At 47.6% G+C, this 26905-nt stretch overlaps 1 protein-coding gene across 3 annotated transcripts in view; it reads left to right on the top strand.

Annotated features, from left to right (window-relative positions):
* The window catches only part of LOC123747273 (innexin inx2), a 194461-nt gene that overhangs the window by 119093 nt on the left and 48463 nt on the right, over positions 1-26905 (top strand). The window contains exon 1 of one of the 3 annotated variants that reach the window (XM_045729338.2): positions 24118-24642. The exons of the other annotated variants lie outside the window; for them this stretch is intronic. The gene's annotated coding sequence lies outside the window, so the exon portion shown is untranslated. Of the gene's footprint in view, positions 1-24117; positions 24643-26905 lie in introns of those variants that run through there. 3 annotated transcript variants of the gene reach the window in all.

Raw genomic sequence — 26905 nt, 5'->3', positions numbered from 1 at the left:
GCTGTAGTGACTGGTGATGCTGGAGGGTGAAGCACGGGCGAGTGGCTGCACTAGAGAAGCGAGGAGTGAAGGAGTGAGAAGTGAGGAGTGAGGAGTGTGAAGTGGGTGGTGTGAGAGAGGGGGGGGGGGCCAGAGGAGGCGCTCTCCTCAGAAGTGGTCAGATTCCCGAGTCCTTATTCTGAGAATTGTTCGTTCCAAGAGGCTGCTTGACCGTCATCACCTCTCTCTCTCTCTCTCTCTCTGACACATCATCTTGCTTTACCGTATTTGTCCAGGCCTTTCTCTGTCTGTGTCTGTGTGTCTTTGTATGTGTCTGCCTCTCTGTGTCTGTCTTTCTGCCTGCCAACAGTCACTTGGAGGGGTCACAGACAAACATGTCTGTATCTGTCTGTCTATCTTTGTATGTTTGTCTTTCTCTGACTGACTGACTGTCTCGCTTCACGCAGCTCGACGTTCAATCCCCGACCGTCCAAGTGGTTGGGCACCATTCCTTCCCCCGTCCCATCCCAAATCCTTATCCTGACCCCTTCAAAGTGCTATATAGTCATAAAAGCTTGGCGCTTTCTCCTGATAGATCCCCCCCCAATGCTTTGCAAGAAATGCCACTGTAATAAAAACACGTTATTTTACCACGAGGAAATGTTTGGTCGCTTTAAGGAGAGAAGCAGACGAGGAGGAAGGCGCGAGGGGATGACGTACCCTCAATACTCACCCACAACCCCCTGGGCAGACGAGGAGGAAGGCGCGAGGGGATGACGTACCCTCAATACTCACCCACAACACCCTGGGGAGCCGCCCATCCTGGCCTCCCCCCTCATCCCACAACCCCAGGGGGGGGGGGCACTCATCCCCTATCCCTGCTACTCTCCATCACGCCACCACGACACGTGGCACAGTGCCACACACACGCTGTACATGCATGAGGCACAGAAGTATAACATCAGATAATATGCATTCAGCAGCCGAAGACGAGCCCCATACAGCCACAGAGGAGCCCCATACAGCCACAGAGGAGCCCCATACAGCCACAGAGGAGCCCCATACAGCCACAGAGGAACCCCATACAACCCCATAAGGTTTCGCAGTGATTCACTGCCACACAATGCAGCTTCCTAGTCAACGGAACAGCTAAGCTCCGTATTTGCAGCTACTTGGGTGACGAAATCGAACTTAAAAGTGGAGTACCACAAGGGAACAGCCTATCATCCACTCTTTTTAACTAACTGCTAACTTGCCCCTTCCCCAACATAGCGAATATTCGGACGACGTAACTCATATAATGTGCCAACACGGACCATCATTGACGTTGGACCAAATTTGGCGGGACCAAAGAGCCAGAGCTCAACCCCCGCAAACACAACTAGGTGAGCACAACGTTTCGGACCAACAAAACCATGATGGGGATAGAATTCATAAACAACTTTGAAAATCAATGGAGAATTAGTACCAATCAATAAAAGTTCCAAATAATACACACAATGCCAACAAGAAACAATGCCAACAAGTTTAAGAACCCATTATCCTTAAACAGTCCCAATCCAGCCTATGAATGTTGGTAGAATATTAAGACTCAAGATTAATAGGACAGGGATCAAAACTGACTTAAATGACAGTAAAAAATGAACAACCGCCTTAGACGAACTGAGATTCCGACATCTCGGTATGAATATACAGCTATACTTATAAATATAAGTATAGCTGTATACTTATATTTAAGTATACAGCTATACAAATAGCTGTATACCCCGCACCTTATACAAATACCCTCCAATACACACATTAAAAAATAAAAACATGCAAAACCAACAAGAAGAAATACAAAACATGACACTAAGAAGAGCTGAAAATCACTTTTCCAACACACACAGAAATCACAACTGCGTGATGCATCAAATGAACAAATCCACATGGGGGATTTCAACTCCTTTTGACCATGTCGTAGCTCAGTCGATTAAGGCAGCGTCTGGGATGCTCTCGGACGCAGGTTCGAATCCTCGTCACGGCCCTGTTCATCACTTTTCCAACATATGATCGGAGAATCCAGGATCTCCATCAATTCCATGAATATCTATGAATAAGGTTCGAGCGGAAAAAGAGATTTCTAGACTGTGGCCCCTCTGGGAACCGGTCGGCCGAGCGGACAGCACGCTGGTCTTGTGATCCTGTGGTCCCGGGTTCGATCCCGGGCGCCGGCGAGAAACAATGGGCAGAGTTTCTTTCACCCTATGCCCCTGTTACCTAGCAGTAAAATAGGTACCTGGTTGTTAGTCAGCTGTCACGGGCTGCTTCCTGGGGGTGGAGGCCTGGTCGAGGACCGGGCCGCGGGGACACTAAAGCCCCGAAATCATCTCAAGATAACATCTCAAGATAGCATCTCAAGATAGATAGGTACGTGATGCTCAGGAATAAAGTTTCACACAAAGACTTAGCTACAGGCAAGTTACTAAGAGCATTGAGGACCAGATTCTATGTTTCGAAGTGTTCTCGTTGGGTACATATGGCTTGGAAAAATGATTTTAATCCCCAGTGTCGGTACTGTGGTCAGAAGCAAGCCTCGAGAGGGTCAATAGCCAAGATTGGAAAAGTAGAAAAGTTCGTATCATCTTTCTGCATCCGTCGAGACATCAACAGTATTACGCTCAATTAATCATCTTTCTGCATCCGTCGAGACATCAACAGTATTACGCTTAATTAATCCACATCTGAGAGATTTCAATCAGTCGTTGTTCCTTCGTGACAAATTGACAGGCGCATAGTTAGGAGTCTATGGGCATAGGCACGTACGCACACACATGCACGCACATGCACGCACACACGCAGAACTTCTAGAAAAAGCCGAAGTTCCTTGAGTGAAACCCACAATTGCTCCAGCCCAAGCCTGTGGCTGGGACAGAGGTCAGGGCTGGGACAGAGGTCAGGGCTGGGACAGAGGTCAGGGCTGGGACAGAGGTGAGGGCTGGGACAGAGGTGAGAGCTGGGACAGCGGTGGGCACAGTAGTGGAGCGAGAGTTAATAAGGATGCCACAAGGAAGGAGCTGTGATGATATGCATCATGATGCTGCCTAGCTCATGCTGCTGGGATGCTGCCTAGCTGGGGCTGCTGGGATGCTGCCTAGCTGGTGCTGCTGGGATGCTGCCTAGCTGGTGCTGCTGGGATGCTGCCTAGCTGGTGCTGCTGGGATGCTGCCTAGCTGGTGCTGCTGGGATGCTGCCTAGCTGGTGCTGCTGGGATGCTGCCTAGCTGGTGCTGCTAGGATGCTGCCTAGCTGGTGCTGCTAGGATGCTGCCTAGCTGGTGCTGCTGGGATGCTGCCTAGCTGGTGCTGCTAGGATGCTGCCTAGCTGGTGCTGCTAGGATGCTGCCTAGCTGGTGCTGCTAGGATGCTGCCTAGCTGGTGCTGCTAGGATGCTGCCTAGCTGTAGTGCTAGGATGCTGCCTAGCTGATTACAGGCTTATGAAGCTGGTAAGTTATCGATCTCTGATGACAGGTGATGGTGGTGTTGTAATAAAGTTGAGCTTTATTTACGAGAGAAGATGGACAATAAAGCTCCGACACAAGTTACAGGGTCGCTCCTGTGCCAGGTAAGTCCACGCAGACACAGACACAGCTACAGACACAGCCACAAACACAGCCACAGACAGACACAGATACAGGCAGCCCTTCCCCGTGGGGCTCCCTGCAGTAGCCCGCGGTCATTTGTAGCAATAATGTCATCCTGCCGCCCATCCTATCATCCTCATCCCACGCCCCCAACTATCATCCCCATCCCACGCCCCCAACCAGCCCTGAGTGAGACTATTGTCTTCTATTAACAGATCGCCGTGTAGTAACGAGCTAGTTCTTCAGCACAGCAGATTTGATTTGATTTTCTTTGGGTTAGGTCAGGACAGATTAGGTTAGGTCAGGACATATTAGGTTAGGTCAGAAAGATTAGGTTAGGTCAGGACAGATTAGGTTTGGTCAGGACAGATTAGGTTAGGTCAGAAAAGATTAGGTTAGGTCAGGAAAGATTAGGTTAGGTCAGGACAGATTAGGTTAGGTCAGGACAGATTAGGTTAGGTCAGGACAGATTAGGTTAGGTCAGGACAGATTAGGTTAGGTCAGGACAGATTAGGTTAGGTCAGGATAGATTAGGTTAGGTCAGGATAGATTAGGTTAGGTCACGACAGATTAGGTTTATAGACCCTACTCGTTGCAAGAGCAGCTTCGTAACTTGTCAGGGAGGCTTCAGAACTTGAGGTTGGAAGCTGTGCAATGTTGACTATTTCACTTTGCATGTCGTTGATCCGTGCAATGAGACGTTATCAGGGTATTAAGGTCCATTTAAGTAGGACGCTGAGGTAAGTGCCGCAGCTGCCAGTAGCTTAATGTGTGTGTGAGTGTGTGTGTGTGTGTGTGTGTGTGTGTGTGTGTGTGTGTGTGTGTGTGTGTGTGTGTGTGTGTGTGTGTGTGTACTCATCTATTTGTGCTTGCGGGGGTTGAGCCTCGTCTCTTTGGTCCCGCCTCATAACTGTCAATCAATTGGTGTACAGATTCCTGAGCCTTTTGGGCTCTATCATATCTACATTTCAAACTGTGTATGGAGTCAGCCTCCACCACATCACTTCCTAGTGATGAGAGCTACAATCATGTATTAATTTATAAAATAGAAAAAATACATCTATTTACTAATACTTCCACTGCTACTACTAATACATCTACCATTACAAAATCACCCAATATTTTATCATATATATATATATAAATATATATATATATATATATATATATGTGTGTGTATATCACGAAAATAAACACGTGATTTAAGAATGTGACAATGTCAGACCACGGAGGAAAATGAAACAGGAATTTCCTTAAGTACTTTCGTATATTAAATACATCTTCAGAAGGAATCAATACTCAATTCATCAATTCATTCCTTCTGAAGATGTATTTAATATACGAAAGTACTTAAGGAAATTCCTGTTTCATTTTCCTCCGTGGTCTGACATTGTCATATTATATATATATATATATATATATATATATATATATATATATATATATATATATATATATATATATATATATATATATTTATATATATCACTTACGAACTCTATGAGCCGGCCAGGGTTCGAACCTGTATTACCATCATGAACAAACATGATGGATCACCAGACTAGACCACGACGCCTGACCTCACGACACAAACTGACGTCGTGAGGTCAGGAGGTCATATGACCCAGCATCAAAGATTCCGACGTTGGTCACCCGTCACCTGAAGAAGCAGTCTGACCGCTTGGCTTACCTGGTTGATACCTGGTTGATGGGGTTCTGGGAGTTCTTCTACTCCCCAAGCCCGGCCCGAGGCCAGGCTCGACTTGTGAGAGTTTGGTCCACCAGGCTGTTGCTTGGAGCGGCCCGCAGGCCCACATACCCACCACAGCCCGGTTGGTCCGGCACTCCTTGGAGGAATAAGTCTAGTTTCCTCTTGAAAATGTCCACCTTGATGAAACCTGGCTTGATGAAACACCTGGCTTGATGATGATGAGATTAAGGTGTGGCCGACTGCCACACCTTAATCTTATTAAAAATTAGTTTTTTTGCTAAAGGTGCTAACCAAACACTCATTTTTACTACTCTTTACCTCCTTTAGGCAGCTAACAATAATTGAAGTTCACCATTTGGTCACCATTTGGTCCGGGAGACATCTCCCGTCACGCAGGGTGCAGTCGCGCCTCCACAGATCTCCAGTATCATCTTTTGATACTGGTAATGGCTCAAAAGGGCCTCCACTTACGGGCTATTCATGCCCGTACCACCTCTTGGGTGGCTTAATCTTCATCAATCAATTGAAGTTCAGCTTGTGTTGAAGAGGCATTGTTGACCCGTGGTTCAGGAGGGGCCTGCCAGCTGAGTGGACAGCGCTTCGAATTCGTAGTCCTAAGGTTCCGGGTTCGATTCCCCAGTGGATCGAAACAAATGGGCAGAGTTTCTTTCACCCTGATGACCCTGTTACCGCGCAGTAAATAGGTACCTGGGGATTAGACAGCTGCTACGGGCTGCTTCCTAGGAATGTGTTAAAAAAAAGAAGGCCTGGTTGAGGACCGGGCCGCGGGGACGCTAAGCCCCGAAATCATCTCAAGGTAACCTGACCCCACATCCTGCCTTACCGTCCTCTGCTTGTTTACTGTGATGGTTCCCATGCCAAATGTTCAATTCATATATTTTTTTAAATTATTCATTCATATATTGTCTTGACTTCGCTTGAAGGAACTATCAGGGGAAAGTGCCAAGCCATTACCACTATATAGCCCTTGGAAGGGGTTAGGATAAGGATTTGGGATTGGACAAGGGGGTGGGGAGGATGGTGCTCGACCACTTGGACGGTCGGAGATTGAACGCCGACCTGAATGAATCGAGACCGTCGCTCTACCGTCCAGTCCAAGTGGTTGGACTTGAATTGGCCTGAATGGTAATAAATAATTATTATTTTGCAGGGAAACAGTCCCCATCTCTGCGTTACATTGTTGCCAAGGTGGCGTTAATTATCCTCGGGTAATGAAGTGCATTCATGCAAGACATGAAATTTTTTAACAATTCAAAATAAAGATCTCACTCTCTTATTGTACCTAAAAATACACTGTTCATTTCTTTCCATCATTTTGACTGAATGGCTTATGTCATTAGTTCCACCACCCCTTGTTAGTCTCATCACTGAGGAGACATTTATCCGAGAAACTGTATCCCCCAATACTCAGTAAGTTCCATTCCATTTCCATTACTTTCAACTATTTCATTTCTTGGGCGTCGTCAAATTATTCTCATCCCTGGAAACACAAACCGAAACTGTCTCTATTTTCCGCTTGTTACAACTTGTAATAAAGTTGTTACATCTTGGCTTAACGTGCTTATGACGTATTAGAACGTTGTTACAACTTGCTATATTGGTTGTTATAACTGGTTAGGAGGGCTTAAAACTTGTTCGAACGTTGCACCAACGTCGTAGTTTCGGTGTGTGTTTGGCGGGATGGCCTCATCTTTGTAGCTTCTCCAAGTTGTTTAGAACCCTTTTACCAAAGCAAGAAATGACAGGTGCAGCATAATCAACGAGGCTCAGGTGAGGCTTCAAGGTTGATTGTTAACCTAAAGATCTTTTCAACTCTGCAGTTAACAAAACAAGGGGTGGAGAGGGTGGGGCTTAACACATCTGTTAACTTCCACTCTGTTTAATGTATTAATTGGACAGCCACCCAGGGATGCCCCCCTAGGAGAACAGATACAATAATAAGAACATAAAGATAACTGCAGAAGGTGTATTGACCCATACGAGGCAGCTCCTATGTATATATGAATGAGATACATAGGTATATATTATATACATATACATAGGTATATATTATATATAGTATGTTAGTCTCCGTGGTGTAGTGGTAAGACACTCGCCTGGCGTTCCGCGAGCGCTATGTCATGGGTTCGTATCCTGGCCGGGGAGGATTTACTGGGCGCAATTCCTTAACTGTAGCCTCTGTTTAACGCAACAGTAAAATGTGTACTTGGATGAAAAAACGATTCTTCGCGGCAGGGGATCGTATTCCAGGGACCATAGGATTAGGGACTTGCCCGAAACGCTACGCGTACTAGTGGCTCTACAAGAATGTAACAACTCTTGTATATATCTCAAAAAAAAAAAAAAAAAAAATGAATGAGACAACCCAACAAAGCGCGGGTTGGACAAGTATATGAGTGGGATTGGGTGGTTATAGATAGGAGCTGCCTCGTATGGGCCAATAGGCCTTCTGCAGTTACCTTTGTTCTTATGTTCTTATGTAGATCCACCCAATCTCATTCATATCTATGTCTAACCTACATTTAATATGTCTAATCATCTATGCAGATGATATATATTTTTGATTTCAGAGAGAGATATCTTAAATATTCTAACGATATTTGAGAAATTCGGATCCTTGTATGGGTCTGACAGTTAATGAAGACAAAACATAGATTTAAAATATATAAATATTTAGGGATGAGGTGAACCGTCACTTGGGTCAATGTCCGAAGAGATTATAACCTTTGAAACCTTTGGCGTGTTTGTGGAAAGGGCGTGGTAGTACCTGTGGAAAGGGAGTGGTAGTACCTGTGGAAAGGGAGTGGTAGTACCTGTGGAAAGGGAGTGGTAGTACCTGTGGAAAGGGGTGATAGTACCTGTGGAAAGGGAGTGGTAGTATCTGTGGAAAGGGAGTGGTAGTACCTGTGGAAAGGGAGTGGTAGTACCTGTGGAAAGGGAGTAGTAGTACCTGTAGAAAGGGAGTGGAAAAGGAGTGGTAGTATCTGTGCTACTCAAGATATACATATATCCCAGTACACAGACGATGATTACAGGTCCAGTAGTATACCACATCAAATTGTTTGGTTGTGTGATAATGGTATGATAGACAGAACACTTAGGAGCTACCAGCACTTTGCCCCAAGAGTGTAACACTTATATGCTGCGCTTACTGTGTTAACCTCCAGTGTTAAATGTGATTCTTATACTGTGATTTGTGGATTTGCACTCACTGGATTTGCGTGAGGGACTTGAAGGTCTTGAAGTAGAGGAGGGTAGACTTAACCTAAGCTACTCTATCCTTTTGAGATGTACTTTATTGTCTCAAATAAACGGACTTGAACTTGAGTCACAGTAACGTGGCTGAAGAGTTAGCTGTTGCTGTTTCTTGTTTAAGATTCGTTACTAGGAACAAAAAGTTCCAAGTAGCACGGGCTATGGCGAGCCCTTAGACTGTATTAAAAAAAGTTAGCTACTGTGTCCACTGTTAGTGTATCTTGAGGTTATCTTGAGATGATTTCGGGGCTTTGTAGTGTTCCCGCGGCCCGGTCCTCGACCAGGCCTCCACCCCCAGGAAGCAGCCCGTGACAGCTGACTAACACCCAGGTACCTATTTTACTGCTAGGTAACAGGGGCATTGGGTGAAAGAAACTCTGCTCATTGTTTCTCGCCGGCGCCTGGGATCGAACCCAGGACCACAGGATCACAAGTCCAGCGTGCTGTCCGCTCGGCCGACCGGCTCCCCCGTAGAGTTGATTTGTGATGGACCCTTCAGGTGAACACTGTGAGAGGGAGGAGAATCTTCAGGGTGAACACTGTGGGGTGTGGGAGTGCGGTGTTGGTGGCTGGTGGAGAAGCTGTGGAACACTGAGCAGGGGGGGGTGGGGGGGGGAGGGGGCATGGTAGCCGTAAAGGCTTACGTAACACAATGAACTTGGGGGGGGGGGTGTCGAAACAGCGCTGCTGCTCTTGTTGAGAGCGATGTTGTTGGTGTCGGTGACAGGTGATTATGGCAGAGGTTACGACGTAGTAGTTAGGATGGTTTGACCTTAATGGCTGTTTCGTTGTTATTGTTAATGGTGTTGGTGGTGTTATGATGACGTTTATTGTGATACTATTCGCGTTAGCTGTTTGGTTTAAAATATTCACATTTTTGTTGGTAACTGAGGTGATTGGGCCACTTTCACACACACTCTGTTAGTGATGTTGAATTTAAAATTGAAATTGAAATAAGTTTATTGAGGTAAAATACACACAAAGGGATGAGGTAGCTCAAGCTATTCTCACCCCGTTCAGTACATCGTGTTAATACATACATAGACACACATCACAAGCAATAAACGTATTACCGAACATTCTGAGAGATAAACATCTACATTTCCTCCTTTACACAAGTAGTATGGTATCAGACGTACGTTAGTGATGTTGGTCCAGAGTCTGGTACCTGCTTGATACCTGCTTGATGGGGTTCTGGGAATTCTTCTACTCCCCAAGCCCGGCCCGAGGCCAGGCTTGATGGTGCTGACGATGAGTCACAATAACGTGGCTGAAGTATGTTGACCAGACCACACACTAGAAGTTGAAGGGACGACGACGTTTCGGTCCGTCCTGGACCATTCTCAAGTCGATCTCACAATCGACTTGAGAATGGTTCAGGACGGACCAAAACGTCGTCGTCCCTTCAACTTCTAGTGTGTTGTCTAGTCAACAGGCTTGATGGTGCTGACGCTATTCTTGCAATGCTCTCTGAGGCTCCGGAGACGCTGTTGGACGCACGCCACACGCTTGCCCAACGCTGCTCAATGCACGTAAGTGGCGAGAGATTGACAGGAGTCTCAGACCCTTCCACCAGTCACTGCCTAGACCAGGAAAGTTGCACAGAGGCTGCCGAGGCACCGTGCAGAGGCCACACTGTGTATGCCAACACACGACCCCAAGTTGCACCATAAACCAAATCACCTAAAATCACTTCTTTTTACTCCCTTGATTATTATCAAGAAGAATACATCACCACGGAACAATACAATACGAAGCTAAACAATACAGTATCACGGAGAAATGCAATACACCGGAACAGCTCTCCCACGTCACGTCCCAACTTGCTGTCTATACCACAACAACATACCACGCCTCATACCACAACAACATACCACGCCTCATACCACAACAACATACCACAACAACATACCACGCCTCATACCACAACAACATACCACGCCTCATACCACAACAACATACCACGCCTCATACCACAACAACATACCACGCCTCATACCACAACAACATACCACGCCTCATACCACAACAACATACCACGCCTCATACCACAACAACATACCACGCCTCATACCACAACAACATACCACGCCTCATACCACAACAACATACCACGCTTCATACCACAACAACATACCACGCCTCATACCACAACAACATACCACGCCTCATACCACAACAACATACCACGCCTCATACCACAACAACATACCACGCCTCATACCACAACAACATACCACGCCTCATACCACAACAACATACCACGTCTCACTGCTCATACCATCTACTGTATACCAATATATACTGCGTCTATACCCGGGAGACGTCACATCTTGCCACCAAGTTCAAATAAGTTTATTGAGATAATCAAATATATCTCAAAAGGATTGAGCAGCTAATCTACCCTCGTCTATTTAAAGCTCCCTCAAGTTGTTCACAAATCCATACTGTACACAAATATTAATCATTTGAGGGGTAGAAATAGCCTAAGCTACTCTATCCCTTTGAGATGTAGTTCTTTCTTGTCTCAATAAACTTACTTGAACTTGATATTAATCACATTTGATCTTTCGACCAGACAGACGGGGCGATCAAGGCAATACTGCAGGCACCCAAACAATCCAAAAAACAGTAAAATGTTGTGGATGTAGGAGAGAAAGCATGTAAGCAAACAGATAAGCAAGCAGGCAAAGAGGTTGTTAAGCAAGTGGATAGGAGGGGAAAAAAAAACAAAAAAAGCAACAGTCGTGCAGACACGTAACCCATGCAGGCAGGAAAGGAGTCAAACAAGCAGGAAGGAGGAAATACAAGGTGAAAAAAACAAGCAGGAAGCAGACAAGACAAGCAGAATACAGTCAAACAAGCAGGAAGGAGGAAATACAAGGTGAAAAAAACAGACAGGCAGGCAGACAGACAAGCAGAATACAGTCAAACAAGCAGGAAGGAGGAAATACAAGCTGAAAAAAAGACAGACAGACAGGCAGAATACAGTCAAAGAAGCTGGGGAAAAAATATGAGGCAGGCAGGTAGGTTGGCAAACATTAAGGGAAGCAAGCTACATGGAGATAACTGGGTAACCAGGGAGGAAGGCAAGCATGCAGGCAGATGGGCAGGCAAGCAAGCAGACAGGCTTGACCTTGTGTTTAAGTATATGGACACACACACACACAACCATCCCAACACCTTGGTCAAGCTGTGTCCCAGGCCATGCCTGACTGCATGGTACCTGCTGCATGGTACCTGCTGCATGGTACCTGCTGCACAGTACCTGCTGCACAGTACCTGCTGCACAGTACCTGCTAAAGTGAATATATGCAGCATCAGTCTTATGTGGCAATAAAAATAAACAGCATCCCCACTATCCTGTGTGGTCAACCCGTTCTCTTACAAATTACGTCGCTCTTCGCTCGTATACACTACGGCCAAAAATCGCCGTATTGGAATTTTCAAAAAAATGTAAATAAATTTTCCAAATGAAATGGACCCAAAGCAGCAAGTTAAGTGTTCTCTGGAGGTTTAGGAGGGCAGGAAAAGTCTCCTAAGGTTTCAAAACGACATGAAAACCGTTAATTTAAAGTGTCCTCTCCTAATCTAACCGAGTAAGCCAGAGGACCCGAAACAGAAAACGGGACAGTTCGTCAATTTCGTGAACCGGGCAGTGAATGTAAGCAGCCTCGCAGCAATAGACTGCGCTACTGAATGATAAGAGGGAATATTAAAGAAGCTGTGACAGGATGAAAGCTGTGGAGAGGAAGAGGGGAAGAAGCAAGAGGAGAAATGAGTAAAGAGAAAGACAATGGAAGGGAGAATTATAAGTGGAAGGGGTCCGTCTAATTACCAAAAACTACCACATACTACACACGCTTCAGAAAACTTCCTGGCAATACGTTAGTAATGAATAAATATGATATATTAAGTTAGGCTGATCGAACTTAACCTAACCTAACCTAACCTAACCGAAGCTTGGATCGTCGACTTGATTTGGCGTCACCAGCTTTTTATTTCCGTCTAATTTCTTTATAAAAAGATACTTTTTCGGATTAAAATTATGTTTTTTCATGTTGTACATTCAGCACCAACATTATAATGAGTAAATATATCATATTTATTCATTACTAACGTATTGCCAGGAAGCTTTCTGAAGCGTGTGTAGTATGTGGTAGTTTTTGGTAATTAGACGGACCGAGTGGAAGGAAACATCTCTTGCTATTAGGAAATGTATATGTTTATCTCTCAGAATGTTCGGTAATACGTTTATTGCTTGTGATGTGTGTCTATGTATGTATTAACACGATGTACTGAACGGGGTGAGAATAGCTTGAGCTACCTCACCCTTTTGTGTGTATTTTACCTCAATAAACTTATTTCAATTTCAATTTCAATCTCTTGCCAAGAACGCATATTAAAGGTGGAAGCTCTTCTTGAGGTTATCTTGAGATGATTTCGGGGCTTAGTGTCCCTGCGGCCCGGTCCTCGACCAGGCCTCCACCCCCAGGAAGCAGCCCGTAACAGCTGACTAACTCCCAGGTACCTATTTACTGCTAGGTAACAGGGCATCAGGGTGAAAGAAACTCTGCCCATTGTTTCTAACACACACACACACAGCTAAGCCACACAAATAGCCTGAAACAGTGAAAACGGCAGCTGTTATTTTGATGGAATAGTTAAGGCAGCCGAACACACACTAATAATTGTCCTATTAGATAATAGGACAATTATCTAGTTAGCGAAGGGGTGGTATCTGGTCACTAACACGTGGTCCACCCGACCTGACCTCTTGGGTCAAGGGTCACAGTTTAACACGCTGAAGGTGAGAGTTTGTCTTGTCTAACGTCAGGATGTCGGGCGCCAGCAACGCGCTCCTATGCCAGTTGTTGTTATAGATTTAGCTACTCGGAACAAGTTCCAAGTAGCACGGGCTATGGTGAGCCCGTAGCTTACCTGGCACAGGAGCAGGGCAAGTAGCACGGGCTATGGTGAGCCCGTAGCTTACCTGGCACAGGAGCGGGGCAAGTAGCACGGGCTATGGTGAGCCCGTAGCTTACCTGGCACAGGAGCGGGGCAAGTAGCACGGGCTATGGTGAGCCCGTAGCTTACCAGGCACAGGAGCGGGGCAAGTAGCACGGGCTATGGTGAGCCCGTAGCTTACCTGGCACAGGAGCGGGGCAAGTAGCACGGGCTATGGTGAGCCCGTAGCTTACCTGGCACAGGAGCGGGGCAAGTAGCACGGGCTATGGTGAGCCCGTAGCTTACCAGGCACAGGAGCGGGGCAAGTAGCACGGGCTATGGTGAGCCCGTAGCTTACCTGGCACAGGAGCGGGGCAAGTAGCACGGGCTATGGTGAGCCCGTAGCTTACCTGGCACAGGAGCGGGGCAAGTAGCACGGGCTATGGTGAGCCCGTAGCTTACCAGGCACAGGAGCGGGGCAAGTAGCACGGGCTATGGTGAGCCCGTAGCTTACCTGGCACAGGAGCGGGGCAAGTAGCACGGGCTATGGTGAGCCCGTAGCTTACCTGGCACAGGAGCGGGGCAAGTAGCACGGGCTATGGTGAGCCCGTAGCTTACCTGGCACAGGAGCGGGGCAAGTAGCACGGGCTATGGTGAGCCCGTAGCTTACCTGGCACAGGAGCGGGGCAAGTAGCACGGGCTATGGTGAGCCCGTAGCTTACCTGGCACAGGAGCGGGGCAAGTAGCACGGGCTATGGTGAGCCCGTAGCTTACCTGGCACAGGAGCGGGGCAAGTAGCACGGGCTATGGTGAGCCCGTAGCTTACCTGGCACAGGAGCGGGGCAAGTAGCACGGGCTATGGTGAGCCCGTAGCTTACCTGGCACAGGAGCGGGGCAAGTAGCACGGGCTATGGTGAGCCCGTAGCTTACCTGGCACAGGAGCGGGGCAAGTAGCAGGGGCTATGGTGAGCCCGTAGCTTACCTGGCACAGGAGCGGGGCAAGTAGCACGGGCTATGGTGAGCCCGTAGCTTACCTGGCACAGGAGCGGGGCAAGTAGCACGGGCTATGGTGAGCCCGTAGCTTACCAGGCACAGGAGCGGGGCAAGTAGCACGGGCTATTGTGAGCCCGTAGCTTACTTGGCACAGGAGCGGGGCAAGTAGCACGGGCTATGGTGAGCCCGTAGCTTACCTGGCACAGGAGCGGGGCAAGTAGCACGGGCTATGGTGAGCCCGTAGCTTACCAGGCACAGGAGCGGGGCAAGTAGCACGGGCTATGGTGAGCCCGTAGCTTACCAGGCACAGGAGCGGGGCAAGTAGCACGGGCTATGGTGAGCCCGTAGCTTACCTGGCACAGGAGCGGGGCAAGTAGCACGGGCTATGGTGAGCCCGTAGCTTACCTGGCACAGGAGCGGGGCAAGTAGCACGGGCTATTATGGTGAGCCCGTGTCCCGTAGACCCTAAACCAAGGCGCCACGTCACCAGGATGGAGTGTCACCATCAGTGGACACTCGTCCTGTCCCCTCACCTAACGTGGATTACAGCTGGCACTCTAGGATATCCGGCCTCGCGTCAGCTCACTCTGGACCCCCTCCGAGACTACCATCTCTTCCCCCCGACCATCTGAACCCCGGGTGCCACTGTACACAGGTGGGAACTATATTGCTTGCTCCGACCTGCACGGTGGTGGCTCCCCCCACCCACCTCCCCCTCCCTTGTGGTGTTGGGGAGGGGGGACGCCACCAGCACAGCCTCCCCTGCCCCACCCCACAGGCAATTTTTTTTTTTTTTTTGAGATATATACAAGAGTTGTTACATTCTTGTACAGCCACTAGTACGCGTAGCGTTTCGGGCAAGTCCCTGGAATACGATCCCCTGCCGCGAAGAATCGTTTTTTCATCCAAGTACACATTTTACTGTTGCGTTAAACAGAGGCTACAGTTAAGGAATTGCGCCCAGTAAATCCTCCCCGGCCAGGATACGAACCCATGACATAGCGCTCGCGGAACGCCAGGCGAGTGTCTTACCACTACACCACGGAGACTGTGAAGGTTGTGTCCTCACTACCCGCACAGTAGGAAGGAATCTGTGAAGGCGCGGCCATTTAAATGCTCTTTAGAACACCAGTCCCCCTCCCTCCTCCCCCCCCCCCACACACACAACAAATAGATTCGGAACTATATAAAATACAACAGCAGACTCGGGTACTTGAGTTAGAAGAGTCAGGGGGACCTGACGGCTGAGTGGACAGCGCTCGGTATTCGTAGTCTGAGTTGACAGCGCTCGGTATTCGTAGTCCTAAGGTTTCGGGTTCGACCCTCAGCGGAGGTGGAAATAAATGGGCAGAGTTTCTTTCACCCCTCATGCTCCTGTTTACCTAGGAGTAAATAAGTATCTGGGAGTTAGACAGCTGCTACGGGCTGTTTCCTGGGGATGTGTAACAAAAAGAAGGTCTGGTCGACGACCGGGCCGTAGGAACGCTAAGCCCCGAAATATCTCAAGATAACTCGGCTAATCAAGACTAACTTGGCAGCATTTGTGGGTGGAGGGAAGACTAGCTGAGCAACACCAGTTGCAGGTGTAATGAATGACCAGTTTGGTAAGATCAGCTGTGTGACTGCAGAGTAACATCTGTGAATCTGTATGGTACCAGAACATCTGTGAATCTGTATGGTACCAGAACATCTGTGAATCTGTATGGTACCAGAACATCTGTGAATCTGTATGGTACCATAACATCTGTGAATCTGTATGGTACCAGAACATCTGTGAATCTGTATGGTACCAGAACATCTGTGAATCTGTATGGTACCATAACATCTGTGAATCTGTATGGTACCAGAACATCTGTGAATCTGTATGGTACCAGAACATCTGTGAATCTGTATGGTACCATAACATCTGTGAATCTGTATGGGACCAGAACATCTGTGAAAGAGAAGCGTAGCATCATCACAGCCTCAGCACATTGCTGTAAACTCACCCTAAACATTTATCCTGTCTCACACTTGTTGATTGACAGTTGAGAGGCGGGACCAAAGAGCCAGAGCTCAACCCCCGCAAGCACAACTAGGTGAGTACAACTAGGTGAGTACAACTAGGTGAGTACAACTAGGTGAGTACAACTAGGTGAGTACATTGTTCTAACTTTGTTATGCTATATATTTTCCCAATAAGAGTCTATAACCACTCTGTTAACAATACCTTTTTCACGGTTGTACATCTGTTCACTCCAGCCGTTGTTGTTTTAGATTTAGCTACTCAGAACGAAGTGTCCATGTAGCACGGGCTATGGTGAGCCCCGTAATCAGTCCAGCCCCAATGGTAACGAGTTATATCACTCAGTGAGGAGGAGTGAGCGGGAGACCCAAGTCGAGCCGGGGAGCTGGGCGAAGGGGGGGGGGGGGGCGGCGGGAGCGACCCCCCTTCTTGGAAAAGTACATGATACAAAAGCATAGACCCCCCCAAAAATACATGCACTTGAGTGCGTTATTTTGTTAACAAGCTTGAAATTTGGGGAAGAGAAGGAGGAAATGAGGAGGGGAGGGTTGGGGAGAGGAGGGTTGGGGAGAGGAGGGTTGGGGAGGGGAGGGTTGGGGAGAGGAGGGTTGGGGAGGGGAGGGTTGGGGAGGGGAGGATTGGGGAGGAAGGGATGGGTAGAAGGGGACGAAGAGAAGGGTATGGCGAGGGGCGGGATGGAGATTTGAAGGGAGGGAAATAGCTTATCAACAGCTTATCTTTCTCGCACGTTCCACCCACCCCCCCTCCCCCCCACACACACAGGCGTGCTTGAGCGATAACAAAAAGGTACATATATAATGCCCGAAAAAAAACACAACAATCTTTTAGGACCAGTATACACGACCTATGTTAGTCCCACACCCCCTTGTGACCAGCATTGAAATCACCTGTGATCCAGACTTTAGACATTCTCCTTATTTTGTCTAGTAGAGTTCATTACCGGATCACTGTGTTCCCCTCTGTCAGGCGTAAGATCAACACTACTCAGTAATACTGGCATACGGTATTATCACAAGCGAGATAATACTGTATATTCCCACACAAATCACAATAGAGTGATAAGGCGCGTCTGGGATCATCCCGGACGTAGGTTCGAGCCCTCATCACGGCCCGTGTGAATTTGTTCATGAGATAATACTGTATTGGATTATATGTATTGTATATGTATTGCCCGAAACGTTTTGCGTAATAGTGGCTTAATAGATTATACGCTACTAATAGATCCTGTCTAGGCATAGTAGACATAAGTCTAGAAATAGACTTAATAGATCCTGTCCCTACAATTTGTACATTACTCCTCTGTTTTTTGTACACACATTTTTTTTAAATAAAATTGAATTGTATTGTATGTCGAATTTTAATAGTCGAGTAACTACAGAGTTTAAAACGTTGACATACTTACCGAGACTCGTATGTCTCAGTAAGTATATGGCATTATATGGCATATACCATATATGGCAGTATATGGCAACCCACCGTATGGCTGGCGGCCTATCTGATGGAACCGACAGCGGCATAGTATCTGAGTAGGCCTATCTGATGGTGAAAAAAGCGACATATAATCCGAGAAGATAATTGAACTACCCCAGTGATATGGAATATATATGCCAAACAATGGAATTTTGAAATTGAGATACGATGGAAGACAGAACTTGACAGAAAGACAGTCAATTTAATCGTAGAATTAAAGTATTTGGCCAAGACGTTTAACCCACACCGGAACGTCACCTAGATGCAGACGAGGAGTCACAATAACGTGGCTGAAATATGTTGACCAAACCACACACACTAGAAAGTGAAGGGACGACGACGTTTCGGTCCGTCCTGGACCATTCTCACAATCGATTTGAGAATGGTCCAGGACGGACCGAAACGTCGTTGTCCCTTCACTTTCCAGTGTGTGGTTTAGTCACCTAGATCAACAAGAGACTGTAAACCCTTGCTTCAACAAACTGAACCACGAGGCAGGGAAAAGATTCAGTCAAAGAAAACATGGAACAAATAGAGAATTCAGAGCTCACAGAACAGAACCAAAAAAGAGTAAGCCGCAAAAGATCGCGGGGAGATCTTTTTTTTTTCCAAAGTCTTCTTTTGTTATCAATAATTGAAAATATTAAAGGAGGCTGTAAACAAGCATATCCGGGAGGAGACGGAAGCAGGAAAAGTTTCGTAACGACATAACAATCAAATCGGAAAAATTATCTTTTAATTGTTTTTTTAATAATACAATAATTTTTTTTTTAATCCGAACCGGGATTAAACATGTGACGTAGAGAGGAGAGGGTCAAGTATCATGGCAGATCCGGAACCTAATGTGAAGAGATACTAGAGGCATCTTGACACATTAAAAGTCAAAGAACTGGCTAATCAATCACCATGTGCACTTGCAACACGTCTCGAAAAGAGCCTATATAAATATTAATATTTAAAAAAATATATATATATTTAGTCCAAAAACATCAAACGACAGACAGGCGACATTGACGAGCGTCTCTTGATAGATATTAGAGGAAAAAATAGAAAGAACTCTAGGATCAACTTCATCATTTATAAAGACCATTTTGATGACGGGAAATTCTGCTTCATCAACCTCAATTAATTCTGCAACAAAGTGATTAAAATACTGTAATGATGAAAATCCATCTTCAATCCATCACAGTCCATCCATCAGGGTGGATGAGCTGTGTTTATTATTGGATTGCCAAAACGTTTTCGACACCATTCCCTCACGGAAGGTTTGCCTATTCAATTAACAAAAAATTAGGAAACCAAAAAAAAGTATATTACAAAGAATAAGACATAGTGACAAGGCGGTACAGATTATTAACGAGAAAAGGCGCATGAAATACGAGGTCGGTAACAAGCGGAGTCCCGCAGGGTCCAGTTTTGGGATCGCTTCTGTTGATCGATATTATTGTTTAATCCGAAGAAGGAGATTCAATTAAACACAAACCGCTGTTATCGTTTTTGCGCTACCGCTCACAGGATGAATAAGCCAATGATCTCAGGGGAGCTGCCACACCTAACTGGTCTCCGGAAGACATAAACCCGACCACATCAACATCATATGCAAAATTTGTTAATTTAGGAATAGCGTTTAAAAATAGTCAAAACAAGGAGAAATTCAGGATATTATTTATATTCAACATGTGACCATGTCATATTTACTCACAACTGAATTTCACAACTCACAACTGAATGCCACAACTCACAACTGAATTTCACGACTCACAACTGAATGCCACAACTCACAACTGAATGCCACAACTCACAACTGAATTTCACGACTCACAACTGAATTTCACGACTCACAACTGAATGTCACAACTCACAACTGAATGTCACAACTCACAACTGAATGCCACAACTCACAACCTACTACGTGATTCAATAGCTTTATGAGGAACCCATCAATGTCCTCTGACCACAGAGGAAAATTAGACAGGAAATGCCTTAAGTACTTTCGTATTAATCAATACATCTTCAGAATTGTTCTGAAAATATATTAATACGAAGGTGCTTTAGGAATTTCCTGTATCATTTAGCTTCGTGGTCAGCCATCGTCATGTTATTCATCAAGTGGTAATTTATTCGTGATTTACACTCATATTCATTATGTTAAGACAGACTTTGAGCATGAGTTAATGTCACAACTCACAACTGAATGTCACAACTCACAACTGAATGTCACAACTCACAACTGAATTTCACAACTCACACCTGAATGTCACAACTCACAACTGAATTTCACAACTCACAACTGAATGTCACAACTCACAACTGAATGCCACAACTCACAACTGAATGCCACAACTCACAACTGAATGTCACAACTCACAACTGAATGTCACAACTCTCAACTGAATGCCACAACTCACAACCCACTACGTGATTCAATAGTATTACGAGAAGCCCATCAACGTCCAGAATTATGCCAGCAGTAAGAGACCAGAGTTATCAAGATAACTAAACCACATTAAAATAGAGAAAGACCCGAGATATGTTATTGTTGTTAAAGATTCGCTACCTGGAACAAAGTTCCAAGTAGCACGGGCTATGGTGAGCCCGTAGTGTGGGAGATATGCTCGCTAGCGGAAAGCACAAACAAACCAGGTGCCTTGATGAACCACAGAGACGCTGGAAAAAACAAAGTTATTCAGTGCAAGAGTTGCAGAAAATGAATGAGTTTGGGAGACAGGTGAGGCAGACGCCATGTACTGATATGATAAAGTTCAATCATGCATATGCAAGTGTATCATGCAAGTGTATCATGTAAGTGTATCATGCAAGTGTTCAGCTTTCAATATATCAGCTATATTGGCTTAGGGGCTTACATGGACCTTCCTCTCTCCTCGTAACTACTCGAGTGCTAGAACTCGAGTGCTAGAACTCGAGTGCTAGAACTCGAGGGCTAGAACTCGAGTGCTAGACCTCGAGTGCTAGACCTCGAGTGCTAGAACTCGAGTGCTAGACCTCGAGTGCTAGAACTCGAGTGCTAGAACACGAGTGCTAGAACTCGAATGCTAGAACTCGAATGCTAGACCTCGAGTGCTAGAACTCGAGTGCTAGACCTCGAGTGCTAGAACTCGAGTACTAGAACTCGAGTGCTAGACCTCGAGTGCTAGAACTCGAGTGCTAGACCTCGAGTGCTAGAACTCGAGTGCTAGACCTCGAGTGCTAGACCTCGAGTGCTAGAACTCGAATGCTAGAACTCGAGTGCTAGAACTCGAGGCTCTGGCTGGTGGTAGAATAGTTTACCTGGTGCTACGTGTGTTGTGAGCTGGATAACAGACATTATATTGTAAATATATATATATAATGTTTGTCTTCCTTCTGTTTGTTGGCTGAATCATCCTTCCTTCCTCTCCTTTATTCCCCTCTCCTCCTGTTCCCCTCCCCCTATTCCACTTCCCTCCCTCCCTCCCTCCCCCCCCCTCCTACAATTCCCTCCTACTCCCTACCCCTTCTCCACTTCCCTCTCTCCCTCCCTCCCTCCCCCCCCCCCTCCTACACTTCCCTCCTACTCCCTACCCCTTCTCCACTTCCCTCTCTCCCTCCCTCCCTCCCCCCCCCCTCCTACACTTCCCTCCTACTCCCTACCCCTTCTCCACTTCCCTCCCTCCCCAACTCAGGAGGCTCACAGCCTCTGTTTACAAGTATTAAAGCTGGACTCGCAGGCAAGGTATCCGAGCGGTGACAGGGCAGGTGTGGAGGCCGGTGTGGAGGCAGGTGTGGCGGCAGGTGTGGCGGCAGGTGTGGCGGCAGGTATCCATGTCAGCAGCCTCCTCCTAGCCGGGTCCGTCACATCATCCCGGTAGCGCCGTCTTGTGTCCTGTCCAGTGAGAGGAAGGTCCGATCCCCCCCTCCCCCCTCCCGTCCCCGTCCCCCCCCACTTCTTATTGCACACAAACTCACAAAGGTTAGACATTCAGGTAGGAGTTTTTCACCGGGGTTCGTCCCTCGATGGGGCCGTTTCAAGGCTAGCCACTTTCTCGCCCCTCGGTAGGAACTCTCTCAGGGAGAGGGGGCAGGAATAGGCGCCAGGAGACCCACGTGGGTTACTTATCAGGCGTCACAGAAAGCTAATGAGAGTATGTGTTATGTATGCAGGGTGTCGGTGTGGGGGGGGGCGGTGAGGAGGAGGAGGGGGGGCGCGTTGGGGGTGTGGGGGGAGGGAGGGATAGGCGACGTGTCGAAGGGGTGATGTGGTGGGCAGCGGGCGGCCATGTCCCTCTCTCACCTCTTCTCTCCTCCTCCCCCCCCCCCTATCCCTTCCCCACCTAACCTACCTGAGACCTCCAGGTGGGCACCCCAATCACCCCCAATCGTCCCCTCCCACTCCCCCCCCCTCTTCATCTGTCCACAACCAGCTCCGTATCACCCCCCCCCCCTTCCCGGTACCTGTCCGTTCAGCCCTCTACCTCAACCCTTCACAGTTATGCTCTGTCTGACCTCACCCCCCCCCCACGACCTCACCCCCCCCCCACGACCTCACCCCCCCCCTGCGCCACGGGTGGCCATGCTCTACATGCTCCCCCCCCCCCTGCTGAGATCCTCACCCATGCTCCTTATGGGTGACCATCAAGATGACACCCGTCATTATTTATTAGCATCAACAGCCACGTGTGTTGCAGGGGTTCCGTCAGCCGTCAGCTGAGCTGGTCGAGGATTGCGTTCCGTTCCACCTGTACGTAGCTACTTGGGTTTATCATATCTGTAGCTTGCGTATCATTTATTTTTTTCATATTCATATCTTGTAGCCTCCTTCTGTCAGCCTTAATGCCCTTGGTGCAGAGGGCAGGGCCGTCACGCCCCTGGTGTAGAGGCAGGGCCGTCACGCCCTTGGTGTAGAGGGCAGGGCCGTCACGCCCCTTGGTGTAGAGGGCAGGGCCGTCACGCCCCTTGGTGTAGAGGGCAGGGCCGTCACGCCCCTTGGTGTAGAGGCAGGGCCGTCACGCCCTTGGTGTAGAGGCAGGACCGTCACGCCCCTTGGTGTAGAGGCAGGACCGTCACGCCCCTTGGTGTAGAGGCAGGACCGTCACGCCCCTGGTGTAGAGGCACGACTGTCACGCCCCTGGTGTAGAGGCAGGACCGTCACGCCCCTGGTGTAGAGGCACGACCGTCACGCCCCTGGTGTAGAGGCAGGACCGTCACGCTCCTTGGTGTAGAGGCAGGACCGTCACGCCCTTGACGCCACACAACCGGCGCCGTTCTGCGTCCCACCCACACGTTCCTCCATCACCCCCTAACCTGCAGTGTTGATCCGTTCTCTCCCACAGCCTGGCCGGCCCCCCACGCGCCCACAACAAACACCCATGTTAGCATTACGAGTTATTGTTGCCGTGGGGGAAGAGGAGAGGGGGGAGGTGTACGCCGTCTTGGTGTGACAACGTGTTTACGGATGTTGGTTTCACTGGTGTACGAAACCCCCACCCCCCCACCCACCCCCTCCGTTATTCGTACAGGTATACTGTGTCGCACCGTAGTACAGCGTGACGTCACGGCTGTATCAGGAACTGGTAGTGACTGTTCCGGCCAGAGGGCGTTCTGATATCCGGCTGTGGTGATATTTTTTTTTTTAGGTGGGAAAAACTCTTTTTAAAGGGGGGTGGGGGGAGGGGGGATAGTGAGGGGGGGGAGATGGATGGTGGTAACGCCGCAGGTAACTTCCTGCGGCGTGACGTCACTGCGGGCACGTGTTCTGGGGCCAACACCTGAGTGTGGCCACCTGTGAGGCTCCGCCATAGACTCTCATCTCGTCGACGACACTCTCTCAGCGGGCCTGAGGACCCGTCCTACACTCCACGACACTTGAGGGTGTAGTGTGCGTGTGAGTGTGTCTCGAGAGGGATAAACCCCAGAGGTGCACACTTCCCCCCACATGGTAAAACATTTGCTGCAAATTCTGACGTATACTGAGCCAGCCAGGTGTTGCCATCTCGCCAGCTTCCACAGATTTGTCTGTTTTTTTTTTTTTGCCATGTTGCATCAGGTGTTGCACTCGGTGATGTTCACTCGGGCGTCACCGGTACTCGTTTCATTCAGTTCGAGTAAAAGACACGCGATAAGTTGCGTAGAGTGATTTAAACGAGATGGACAAAATGTTAGTGTGTTGCAGAACTGCCACCTTACCCCTTCTGCCAAGGTTGTGAGAGAGTCGGTCGCCACACACGCTCTCACACACACACACTCACACACGGATCGAGGCAGCTGAGGCAGGGAGACTCCAGCATTTCCTCATCCCTCCTTGAGCGAGCTGGTCGCCAGGGACTTCTTACCTGTGAGCCGACTGACCACTCCACCGAGTGATCCCACCAGGGACGCACGTGTCCTCCTCCTCCTCTCCCTCTTGTACACAAAAAGAGAGAGAGAGAAAAGAAAATCGTCACAGTGATCTATCTTACGTTTGCGACCAATAGTGGGATCCAGTCTGTACTAGTGTGTGGTGGAGATAGTAGTAGGAGCTGGTGCCGCTCCCCCATACACCTAGCGTGGTGGGGCTGTGAACGTTGGACACAAGACCTGACTGACCTGGCAGTTCCCCGCAGCTAAAGTGTGTGTCCTGGTGATCCTCGCAGCAAAATTCTGGTAAGTGATTCCTTCTTCACAGTGACAATTTGCCAACGTTTTGATATGCATCCTCCTGTGACAATGCGCGCTGTTCCTTCATCTTTTACATGAATGGCAATGGAAATGAAAATATTTGCCTCAATCATTTGGTTTTCATTCAGCCATTAGACTGGAACATCCACACACAGTACACAGTCGTATGTCAAGTGAGACTGTGTCCTGAACAAATTTACCAGTTACTGGACACTACGTGTGTCATGTTTTATACATTACCGCATATAATTCGTGTGGGGCCGTTCTCAAACTGACAAAACGTAGTTATATTTTAATACCAACGAACAATGTGTACTTTCACTTCTTCAGCAACAGCAAACAAACTTGAGTTACAGGTGAATACAGGTGATACAGGTGAATTAAACGAATACCACCATATTTAACCTGCCGACTCATATTTTAATTAATACAGAAAAAGCTAAAATCTATTTTTTTTTGTCATTTAGCAAAAAAATAAACTTGTAGCTATTGTGTAAATAAGGGGAATTTAGAAATGTAGAGTCCAAGCGTTCATCTTTTGGCAATGGGTCGAAAAGATTGATATATTGATATATGCGTAATGTCATTGACACCCAGAAAGGATTAAGGATTTTTCTTGCATGATATATTAATACCAGTCATGAATATTACTGAGAGTGGAAAGGTGAGTCAAGAAGCGAACTCATGACAGTTCCCCGTACTCGGTGCCTAATAGAGACATACCAATGGAGGTTTCATTTCCAATATGTAGGTTTGATATGTAGAGGAAGAAGGATTCACAAATTTAATGCAAACAAATTTACGGTGTAGGTTCCTTAGACGAAAAAAAAACTTCGATAAACGGACCCAAAACTGCTCGTGTGCAAAAGGATGGATGGGGGGAGGGGAGGGGAGGGGGGAGGGGGTAAGGGACAGCTCTGAGTACCAATAAGAGAAGCCACCGGACCGCTTATACAGTGTGTACCCTGGGTTGGTGATGTGTATAATGGCTTGAAGACGCTGGCATGTTGCTCTTACCATACACCCCTACCAGCCCTCACCACACACCCCCTACCAGCCCTCACCACACACCCCCTACCAGCCCTCACCACACACCCCCTACCAGCCCTCACTACACACCCCTACCAGCCCTCATCACACACCCCTACCAGCCCTCATCACACACCCCTACCAGCCCTCACCACACACCCCCTACCAGCCCTCACCACACACCCCCTACCAGCCCTCACCACACACCCCTACCAGCCCTCACCATACACCCCTACCAGCCCTCACCATACACCCCTACCAGCCCTCACCACACACCCCTACCAGCCCTGTCCCTGCACTATAAATCACTGGTACAGTCTCTCGTCACTGTGCTGAAGAACGATTTTTACAATAACGTGAAATCATTGTTTTGCTGACTAATGTAATAATCAGGTGCACACGATCAGGGTCAATGTTAAAGCAACACGTATCGTACAATCCGGCCCTTTATTACCAGAATCCAACATGATCACTGGATAACCGATCCGTCAGCATTTTCCTGGTGCTGCTTTAACTGGCGGATATATATATATAACTGGCGGATATATATATATATATCTGGCGGATATTTAACTGACTTGACCATCTCGGGCTGGTATTCGCGACGCGTACTGCTGCAGGATAGACTTGTTCTGATGCTATTCCTAGAGGGATGAGTGGTCTACCTTAGGATATGAATCATGCAGTCAAGCCCGTCTATTCGCAGGGAAAGCTCGTGCTGACGTCAAATTTTAAGTTTTAGTTCGATTGTTGCTAACTCCTGACGCCAGAATAATCCGTTTTGTGTTTTGTGTCCTGTCGCTCTGCTCTCAGTGTCCCAGAGCGCCATTATTGATACCTTGAATTCCCATTGGGCCAGAAAACATTAATAGGGATATCGAAGCAGTAAAAAGCACGCCAAAATAGTATATTACTACGGAACAAATTCACAAGGGCCGTGACGAGGATTCAAACCTACGTCCGAGAGCATTCCAGACGCTGCCTTAATTTGATGCCAAAAAAACTGCCATCCCAGTTACTACGGAACACCGGGGTAAAAAAGAGCTACACCTCTTCATTCTGTGTATGGTGCTTCTTTGCAACCGATTATTTTCTCAAAGTACATTATTTATGAACAATATTGACTTTTTTCCCCCTTAATATTCAAAGATCAGCGATCTTAGAAGCCGACGCTACGATCTCCTAAACCTTTACTTTAGTTTATCCTAGAGATTAATAC

This window comes from Procambarus clarkii, chromosome 94 (assembly GCF_040958095.1).
Source record: "Procambarus clarkii isolate CNS0578487 chromosome 94, FALCON_Pclarkii_2.0, whole genome shotgun sequence".
In the NCBI taxonomy this organism is placed as follows: domain Eukaryota; kingdom Metazoa; phylum Arthropoda; class Malacostraca; order Decapoda; family Cambaridae; genus Procambarus; species Procambarus clarkii.
Note: the sequence above shows the minus strand (reverse complement) of the source record. Positions and strands in the feature narration are given on the sequence as shown.